Source organism: Anastrepha obliqua, chromosome 2 (assembly GCF_027943255.1).
Source record: "Anastrepha obliqua isolate idAnaObli1 chromosome 2, idAnaObli1_1.0, whole genome shotgun sequence".
In the NCBI taxonomy this organism is placed as follows: Eukaryota; Metazoa; Arthropoda; class Insecta; order Diptera; family Tephritidae; genus Anastrepha; species Anastrepha obliqua.
The window spans coordinates 112,620,670-112,631,062 of record NC_072893.1 but is presented as its reverse complement, the minus strand read 5'-3'; the positions used below and the strand labels follow the sequence as shown (position 1 = coordinate 112,631,062).

Below are 10,393 nucleotides of genomic sequence, written 5' to 3'. Positions count from 1 at the left end.
GCTCTCTGTTAATTGGCTAAATGACAGTCCAGAGTATTGTTTACAAGCGCGCGGAAGCATTTTGCCGAGAGTAAACGCGAAAAAAGAAAATCACTAATGGATTTCAAACATAATTTATATGTAGTTGATTGCATTATATTTGCCTATAAAATTCCAGCCAGCGATTGTTCGTGAGCTCGAGCCCCTTAAAGTAAATACAAGTTTTTGTTTATCGCACCATTACTCATTACCATGATACTGGTAGTATCACGAAACGTCATGGCGGTGGCCTTCAAAAGGCTGCAACGTCACGTGAAATGTGTCAAAAATTGCAGAAGTGACTTGAGCGAAATCCCCGACGTAGTACCAATTAAATGGCGAAAGAACTGAAAATATCTGACTATAGCATCCGCCGCATACTGTGATCTTAAAGTCAAGCCTTACAAGATCCAAAGGGAGCATGATCCCATACCAAAGCAGCAACAAGTCCGACTTGAGAGAGCGAAGGAGTTGCTTGGCTTTGCCGAAAGCGGTCAATTTCCAAACATTGTGTTTTCTGACGAGAAAATATTTCAAATTGAGCAATTCGAAAACTCCCAAAACGATAGTTTGTTTGACCGACCGTTCATACGAGAATTTGAGTCATCGAGGCATCACCAGTACCAGGAGGCATCACTCGCCATAGGTAATGGTTTAGGCCGCTGTAACCGCAGATGGGCGTTCTCCAATCGTTTTCATCGAGCCTGGCGTCAAGATAAATGCGAAATATTATCGGGAAAGTATTCTGGAGGTTGCTTTGAAGTCGTGGGCATTCAAACATTTCGGTGGCAGCCCATGGACGTTTCAACAGGACTCGGCACCCTCTCCCAAAGTTCGAGTGAACCAAGAATGGCTAAAAAACAATGTTCCGAACTTCATAACGTCCACACAATGGCTCTTAAATTCAGCAGACGCGAATCCGATGGATTATACTCTTTGGGCCATTTTGAAGAGCAGGGTCCGAGCTAAAAGATTCACCAGAGTCGAGACGCTGAAAAAAAGCCATTGTCCGCGAGTAGGCCAAAATACCTGCAAGTCACATTCGGGTAGCTCGCGTTTCGTTTCTGGACCGTCTCAAAACCATAGTCAAGTGGTCATGTGGAGCAAAAGTAAATTGATTCCTAATTTTGTATTATTTTCACACATTTTTTACTTTGAATTGAATAAAAGTAATTTTCCATACTAAATTTATGACCTTAGGTCCTGTAAAACAAAAGGGCAGGTAATAAATTACAGCTCAACAAACTCTCACTAAACCTCGGCTGTTGTCTATTTGACCACTGTAGCGTTTTTGAAGCTGAATTTGCAGTAGGAAAGGAGTTTGCTTTTTGACTCGTAACTTCTGCCGTTACTGAACGACCGACCATCTGAAAGCCAAGCGCTATACAGTAAAAGTATAATCAAACAATTCCACTATAGTGTGTCATAATGAAGCCTGACCGAGTTTACTTTATTTATTTATTATAATATTTATATCAAATCGTAATAAAGCATTTACAACTAGCGTACTTTGGTAGAATTCTACTGGGTTTGTCGCAGTAATAGACTGACATGGTCATGAGATTTTCCTTCCAGCGACCCGCTTCATTTAACCTAAATGTACTCATGGTTGCTATCTTTTTGATATGTAGATCTACCGGAATAACGTATGTCAGTGCGTTCAGAGACTCCCTAGGACATGGTCTGATTCCATTCATTGTTATTGCACAGACTGATCTTTGTAGGAGGATGGTTCCATGGATAGAAGTCCACACGAGTGGGGAAAGTTACTGATCGCCATTCACTTGGGAGTGGCCAGGACGATTCTTCTGCATATGGTCCAAGCAGCTCACAACGTCCGGGATTAGCCCAAGTACCCTCTGGGTAGCTTCCAAACACCCGTTTGGGAGCGAGCTAACCTGACAAGGCAAAGCATTTCAGGATAGCTGGTTGTGCACTGGGCTTGGGACCATTAAACATTTCTTTAACAAAGAATACGTCAGACGGTGCGCGCGAATAAGAAACAGTAATGCAATTATGCTGACATGAATATTATATATTTAAAGAAAATAGTTGCATTTACAATTTGTTTTTGAAATTTGAATTATAAGTTTTTCATAAGACTTTCCAGGAAAATAAGCAATAGTGTTGACTCTTATGTAAGTTAGCGCATTGCACACTTGCAAAGCTAAAACAGAGGTTTGATGATTCCCTTGAATCACTCCCACGTTACTGGCTGTTTGTATATTAATTAGATCGCACAGCTTACTCCCACGCCTGCTTGGCTTTTGGATTTTGTAAATAAACCTCACAGCGGTCAAGCTGATCGTCAATTAACGTAGGTGACTTTGGGCAGCTTGAGGAATGCAGTTGAGAATACATTCGTACCAACATACAAACAAAGCTGCCGGCGCATCTGTACCAATACAAACTCATCGTTGAATAGCTACACCGCAAGTAGGGATTTAGGATAGATTGTAAGAACATAATTTTTAGTTGAGATGTAATATTAATAAAGAACAGACGAAAATAGAAAAGTTGTATATATATTATAATATATAATCCTCACCAACTCGTTTAATATCAAGTGGTAGAGGATTGGCATTGGCGCTTGGCAATTCGCTGATGAGGCCAATTACTGCAATAGAAAATTATTTATAATTATAGTCTATATAAAATATTTAAAACGATTTCTTAATAATTATATAAAATCGACACTGTACCACTAATCAGCGCAAACAAGTAAAGAAATTTCTTCAACATTTGAGCTTTTAACTTTCAACACGACTGCTAATGCTATTGCTGCAGAAATTTTCGCAGTAAGGGGTTTATATATGAAACTTTTATCAGAAAGTCTTTAAAAAATATGTAAAATATTTAATCTGTTTTCCCAATTATTTAACTTTAAATATAAAGAAAAAAGGCTTGCATAGCAGAAAACAAAGCTTTGAATCTCTAATACCTCGGCAAGCACCCATTCCATTCGCAACAAATTTCATTAAATTCAAACTAATGAAGTTTTTACTGGGTACATTTGGAGCCTTTTGTCGCTAAAGCAAATCCAAAAATAAAGCAAAAAAGTGAACTTGCAAATTAATGCATTTCAATTGTTATTTTTGTAATGTATTTTGAATATTCATACGTACTGGACAAAAACAAAGGGCATCATTTTTGCACGATTTTCAACGTGTCAAAATGTTAATTATAAAACAGAAATTTCGTTTGCTTTGGGGTATAAAAGGTTGAGTTACTTCTGTAAAATACATCAATACCGAAGTATGTCGCTTTTCCGTAAATTTATTAGTGCTCTATTGCTGGTTGCAAGTACGCTCGACTCAATTTCGATTTTTTTTTTTATTTTATAATTTTAACCAAATCAATTCCTTTTCAGTTTTATTCAGCGTCTGCGAATGTAGGCCGCAAGGATTGCCTCTGACACCAGAAGGGGCACTTGGATTGGCAACCGGTGTTTTAAGTGGTCTTCCTGGGGCGGTGAACTAGCAGCAGGTTATTTATTTAAATAAATTTATCTACTTCATATAACCTGGAAATATATTGAAGGAACTTACATAACAATAAAATTGGGGGAAGTAAAAAGATCTGAGTTTTTCCGTGACTGTAGCGTCTTTAGTGAGCCATGTGTTTCTCAGGATGTGCGTATCGCAACGGGTCTTACTAACTACACCGTAATTTAAGGATCACTCTGGGTTCAATCCTGAGCTGTCCGTGCCTGACAGTCCACCACAAGATGGAAAGCAAACTAGAATTATCCAAGAAATTCAAGGTGGTCATTAGTCACCGCTCAGCATGGAGAAGCAATGAAATATTCCTAAAACAGGGGGCACAAGTGTTTACTGATGGGTCCAAAATGGAAGACGGTAGTGCCGAAGCCGGAATTGTCGGACCACATTTCAAAAAAGAAATTGCAAAGGTAATAACCACTTCCCTTTTCTAAGCAGAGGTCCACGGTTTAGAGCTGTGTGCCAGAGAATGTCTACGGAGAGGCATGCGCGGTGCCAATAATAACTTTCGCTCTGACAGTCAATCAGCTCTAAAATGCTAGATAGCTACTCATTCCAATCAAGGTTGGTCTGGGAATGTTTTAAAAGCCTCAACACACTAGCATCAAGAAACTCTGTTACCTTGATGTGGGTTCCGGGACATAAGGGGCACAAAGGGAATGAAATTGCGGACACTTTATCGAAAAAGGGGGCAGGTACTCCCGTCATAGGTGCTGAATATTTCTGCGGGGTAAATAACAGCTTCAAAAGTGCCTTTTACATGAGCGGGAACAACGAGTCCTAATCGACTACTGGAGAGCCCAATCGGGGATGCGGCAGTCGAAAAGACTCATAGATCCAGGACCGATAAAGGCAGAAGCAATCCTTAACCTAATTAGAAAGGGCATACAACTTCACACTGAACTACTAACAGGATACTGTAAATTTAATTATCACATGAAAAAGATAGGTGCGATAGAAAACAATTCCCGTAGACGCTGCAAAGGGGCAGAAGAAACTGCAGAACATATTCTATACGATTGTCCAGCAGTGGCACGACGCAGACTAGAAATTAAGCCTACAGCAGTTTTAGGATTTACGAACAGCCTAAAACTGTTTGAAAAGCCTACGTGGCTGCCCAATAGATCTCTTCAAGTCGCAGTGCACAAACAGTCAATCAATAATAAAAAAGGGTCACAATACACTTCAAAAAAGTTCGCGACACCATCGAGTGTTTATTCACGACATTCTAAAATAGTGGTAAAGGAGAAAAGTTGAAGCAAGCGCCCAAAAAAATGTGTGCCATCCATGGGCCGAAAACAGTATCGAATGCAATAGCAAAGCGGTGGTTTCCATGATTCCATACTTGTGATATAGACTTTGAAATTGAGACATGATCTGGTCGATCAGTCGTCGAAAGTGTCGATAAAAACAAAAACACAGAAATCAAGAAAATCGTTGAGCCGGATCTTTACGTCAGCATTTATTAAATTGCTCGAAATCTGAAGTTCCGTCAAAAAACAGCAGTTTGAATATAACATAAGTCGTACTGAATTTGAGCAGTGGTCTGGGTTCAGTTAGATTTGCGAACGACTTACTGCGATACAGTTTTAACTACTGTAAGCCCTAAAAGAAAGTCTAATCACATTATCCGGGAGATCAATTTACATCACCACGTCAAAACATTCGATGCAGTTATTAAATAATAGCGTCAAACTGTCTTCAACCCCCAAGTCAGGCAGTCCGCTGCTACTTCCATCTAAACGTGATAATTTTCTCTATTGTAGTATCCTAAGGATGTACGAGTACAACGTAGAGTTTGCTTTGATATTTAAATTCCTTCTTTTCGAGGATAGCGCAACATCCTTATGGAGCTCCTCGTCCTACACGATTGCCACCACTCATTACATCGTATGGCGGAAACGCGGCTATGGAAAAGGAAAGCAGCTATGCCTCCGCCTTTCGTCTGTGATTAACCTCCTCATCGCCTAGCGAGCACTTAAAGAAGTCATAGGAAAAGCACTTTACTGTGTCTCCTACATTACAGTTTCTTACAGGATCTGATTCGTCTTGGAATCTATGTCTTAAATCAGCGGTATGCTGTTAATATTTCTATCTGGGATATAGCGATAAGTCCAGCGTTATCGCGTTGGTGCATCTATTTCTGCCAATTAGAAAATACTGTTTCCTCGTACTACGCAGCGCTGGATTCCTTTTTTCAGCGATCGTTTCCCAGTGTACCTGTGGGATACCTTCCGACTATTCCTAACCACTATGTTTGAAAATCTTCAGAATCTACCACCACTTCTCGAATTCTCTTTATCTACTCTACCTTTAGGATCCTCATTAACTTATTCAGCTAACGTCACGACCAAACCCATTCCTAACTTCTGCTCAAATATGAACGAGACGGTATCAATAAAACGGTCCGCGGATGACATATGGCAAAAATAAATTTTTGGTTTTTTGACAGGACTGTTATAAGCTTACATGGCAAATTTCAGAGTGATATGACACATAGTTTGTTTTCTGTGCTATTGTAAACAAGTCAAGCTCGAGTGTGTTCTTCGAATTCTCTTTTATGACTTCAATTGTCTCAAAATGTTTTCCACGGAGCGGCAACTTGAGCTTGGGAAACAGGAAAAAGTCACATGGAGCCATATCAGGCGAATACGGTGCTTGCGGAACGATATTAACATTATTTTTGTTCAAATAATCGCGAACAAGACGTGATGTATGAGCTGGTGCATTATCGTGATGCAAGAACCATGACTTGTTGTCCCACAATTCCTTCCGTTTAAGACGAATGTTCTCGCGCAAACGCTTTAAACCGTCTAAATAATATTTAGCGTTAACCGATTTTGCGATTTGTGCGATTTTCAAGCACAATTTCCTTTCATTTTCCGATGTTTTCGTCGTTTACTGATGTTGCTGGACGACGTTTATGAGGCAAGTTTTCAACCGATGTACGGCCCTCTTTGAACGATTTGTACCATTGGAAAACACGTGCACGCGATAGAGCAGAGTCCCCATAGGTTGTCTGCAACATTTTTAAGGCGTCTGAAGCCGAAATTTTGTTGGAATAACAAAATTTCAAACAAATTCTTTGTTCAACTTGAATTTCCATCGTTAAATTCGAAGAACACACTCGAGCTTGACTTGTTTACAGTAGCACAGAAAACAAACTATGTGACATATCACGCTGAAATTTGCCATGTAAGCTTATAACAGTCCTACCAAAAAACAAAAAATTTATTTTTGCTATATGTCATCCGCGGACCGTTTTATTGATACCGTCTCGTACATATTGGAGCAGAAGGTATAATACATATAAAAGTAATGACTTACCGCCTATTAGCAAATACAAACAAATATTTTTTCGCAACATTGGACTATCACAACCGGGTAACTCTTTCAAACTGTGTAGAGAACCTTTGTCGGTCCCAGTTTATATAGGAGCAACTTCACAAAACTTTGCACGTACAAGGAATTTTAAATATTTCTAAGTAGTAATTGAAAGAAAATTATAACAAAATAACAGAAACGTGGATTGAAGGTATTTGCGGCTACAGTGATGCGTGACGGCACAGGCAAATTTAATTTTTCTTTTTCTAAAATACAATGTTTTCGAAGCAGACGAATGACCATTTTCTTGACGACCTCTAACCTTAAAGTTCACTTTGTCATGCCAATAGAGCCTGTTAAACAATGTGCCCGATGTTTTTGAAGGTAATTTGCTGCCCCCTTAAAATTATTTAGTTACGTTTAAGGTGACAAAAATGAATTGAAAAAAAAATTGTGGATTTTTACGCCAGGCTTACTATAGTCTACGACCTGCTTTTAGCACGGAATTTAGAAAGCGAAAAGTGCTAATGGATAATTGAAAGCTAGCTTTACGCTGTTCGACCTAGTAATTCCAAAAGAAGGGCACACACGCTCAGCCCACACCAGTTTCACCCTGGGATTATTGAGGAAACTGGATTTAGATCAAGTATTGAATCGTCAATCTTTACTGAGACACAGTGATATTCCTATGAATAATGAAGCAGACAAGTTATCTATACAGGCCACTCTAAGACTCCTGCTCTCCCAGGTTGAATAGAAAGCTAAAAGAATCATTGGTGGACTAAGATAAACAGCTGCAGAGTATTGGAATTTGGGTTTGATCGTATCTTACTGAACTACTAACATAGAGCTTCCTGGGGTCTCCTTAACTGTATGTTCACAGATGTAAGTCAGGCGAAGTGTGCTTTCATACGGGCGTGTACTATGTCTCCAATTACGTGGCATAACAGCAACCACAGTGAGTATTTGATAAAATTGGCAGGCGTTATCCAAAACACTTGATTCGAGATGGTTAATTTGTTTCTTCGTACGATCTCGGTCAGAAATCAATAATGAAATGAATCACTATGGGGTGAGCTTTGAGGGGAATATAGAGACCCATCCCACCAAACGACACGTGAGGGTAGAAAACATTGCTGTTTTTTGGGATGCAGATGAAGGTTAACAAAGGTAAAATATGTCAGTTGAGCTCATTTAATGCTCATTTTTAATATAATAATTTTATTGCGTAAATGAAATTTTATGTCTGTTGGATAGAAAAAAAGAAGAAAGCAGACGGAGTTATATCAGCTGAATACAGCGGTTATTCATATTTGTTGAGTTCCTGACCAAAAATTCGTTCACAATGCTAAACTTGTGAGACAATGCTCTACTCTGGTGCTTTTTTTCTGCTCTGTCAAACATTCGTGATTCACCTTCTGATATTTTTGTAAAACTTTGACAATCTCTTTGAACGGACTCTTTAAATGATAGTTTGACGGCTCTTATTTGACAGACAGTACCCTGCAGATATTTGCAATGACATTCTAGCCACCTTTTTTGGATTCACTTTGAAAGAACAGATTTTGAATCGAAGAACTGGTCGCAGAAAGATTGGGCTAAGTGTTACACCGCCTACATAACACACGCCGACAGCATCTCAGACCCAGAAACCGGACTATATACTTTCGAAGGATTTTGATGCGATGAATCGAAATCTGGCCTCAAAATTGCTCTACCAGCTCTGGTTTTCGATATATCCTAACCTAAAAGTGCAAAAAACACCGTTTTTGCCCATATTTGAGGTTATATAGCCTTGCAGATGTTTTCTTTCACCAAAAAAATAGGCTGTCATCTTTAAGTACAAGTCTTCTTCTTTCAAATGGCGTTTTGTTTGCTCAAATATCATTTTTTTTCGCTGAGATACCGCATTTTGAAATTTTCATGTTTCTAAATTTTCCTACACCTGAAAATCGATTGAGATAACATATTTTTCCCCTAGAAACCACCCCTACCATACCGCAAGCAGGCTAACCCACTTAACCCTGGAGACAGTGAGTTTAGTCACATATCTTTCCAGAAAAAACATGCGTCTAAACTCGCTGTTTCTTGTGTTAGGTGGGTTAGCTTGCTTGCGGTGTAATAGGGGTGGTTTCTAAGTGTTAGGGGGTTTATGGGGGTTGGTGGGTTAGAAGTTAAGTAAATTAGCCCACTTGTAGTACGAGATATCAAGAAAAATAAGACTTATTTCAAGAAAAATATGCGACTAAACTCTCTGTTCCCAAGGTTAGGTGGGTTAGCCTGCTTGTGGTGTGGTAGGGGTGGCTTCTAGGGATTAGGGGATACGGGAGTTGATGGGCTAACAGTTAAGTTGGTTAGCCCACTTGTGTTGTGAGATATCTAGATAAATAAGACTTATTTAAAAAAAATATGCGAGTAAACGCTGTCCCCAGGGTTAAGTGGGTTAGCCTGCTTGCGGTATGATAGAGCAATTCTGAGGCCAGATTTGGATTCAGCGCATCATAAACCTTCGGAAATATATAGTCTGGTTTCTGGGTCTGAATGTTGGTTAAATTTTGTCGGCCTGTGTAATTAAACCAACTTCCGAATTTTTTTGGAGAGGGGCTTAAATTCTCCAAAAATTCGATATCAGAAGTGAAAATTCACAGCATCAGAAACAAGTTTTATTAATATTAAGAAACCTGTGAAAACAAAATCTTATAATTAAAAATTCCCAATCGTAAAATCTATAAAATTTCATTACCCAGATTTTATAAAATATATGTAGAAGGCCCTAACTCATATTTTTGTTGCTTCAATGGAGAAGAAAAAAACTGATTGCAAATTTAACCACAACAAAATGACTTTCACAATGCGTTCCCTTGGCAGTTGGTTATACGTCCAAGGCCTGTCACTCCAGCTGCTTTTCCCGTAACGTCTGAGGAATATACAGGGTTAGCCATATTAAACTGACCCATGTGATTATTAAAAAAATATGGAAAGAGAAACATTTTTTTGTGTTTCATTGTGAAAAACATTTAATTTAGTTCAAGGAGATTCGTTTACATCACTTTTTGAATATGATATCGCGCAAGTGGTCGCCCTTAGCTCGTATAGCGTAATGTGCCCGTTTTTCGGCGTTTTCCATAGTTTTGGCCAGCGTCTCGGCCGATATGGCGGCTATTTCCCGTCGGATATTGGCCTTAAGTGCGCCTAGTGTCTTTGGCTTGTTGACGTAAACCTTAGATTTCAAATTACAGTAAAAAGTTATAGGGTTACTCAATGGGTCAGTTTAATATGGCCAACCCTGTATATGCTGCTACAGCAACAACAAGAATATAATACCTTTTTTTCTCATTTTTTCCAATACTCATAGTTAGTTCCGAAAGTGATGCAACATTTTCAGTGATGTTGTATTTAAAGATTACACATTAAAACCCGTTAAAAACCAGATTTGTTAAAAATATGAGTCAGGGCCTTTCTACGAGTATATTAAGGTAACGGTATGTATGTTTGTCTGTAAGTAAAATATCTGCTTAATTAATTGTTAACGTGCCACTAGAAAATATGCT

At 38.9% G+C, this 10,393-nt stretch overlaps 1 long non-coding RNA gene across 1 annotated transcript; it reads left to right on the top strand.

Moving 5' to 3' along the window:
* The first annotated feature begins 3,242 nt into the window (after positions 1–3,242).
* On the top strand, positions 3,243–3,596 carry LOC129238665 (uncharacterized). Its single transcript, XR_008581800.1, has 2 exons — positions 3,243–3,321; positions 3,389–3,596. It is a non-coding gene; the product is annotated as an uncharacterized LOC129238665 (long non-coding RNA).
* The last annotated feature ends 6,797 nt before the right edge of the window (positions 3,597–10,393 follow it).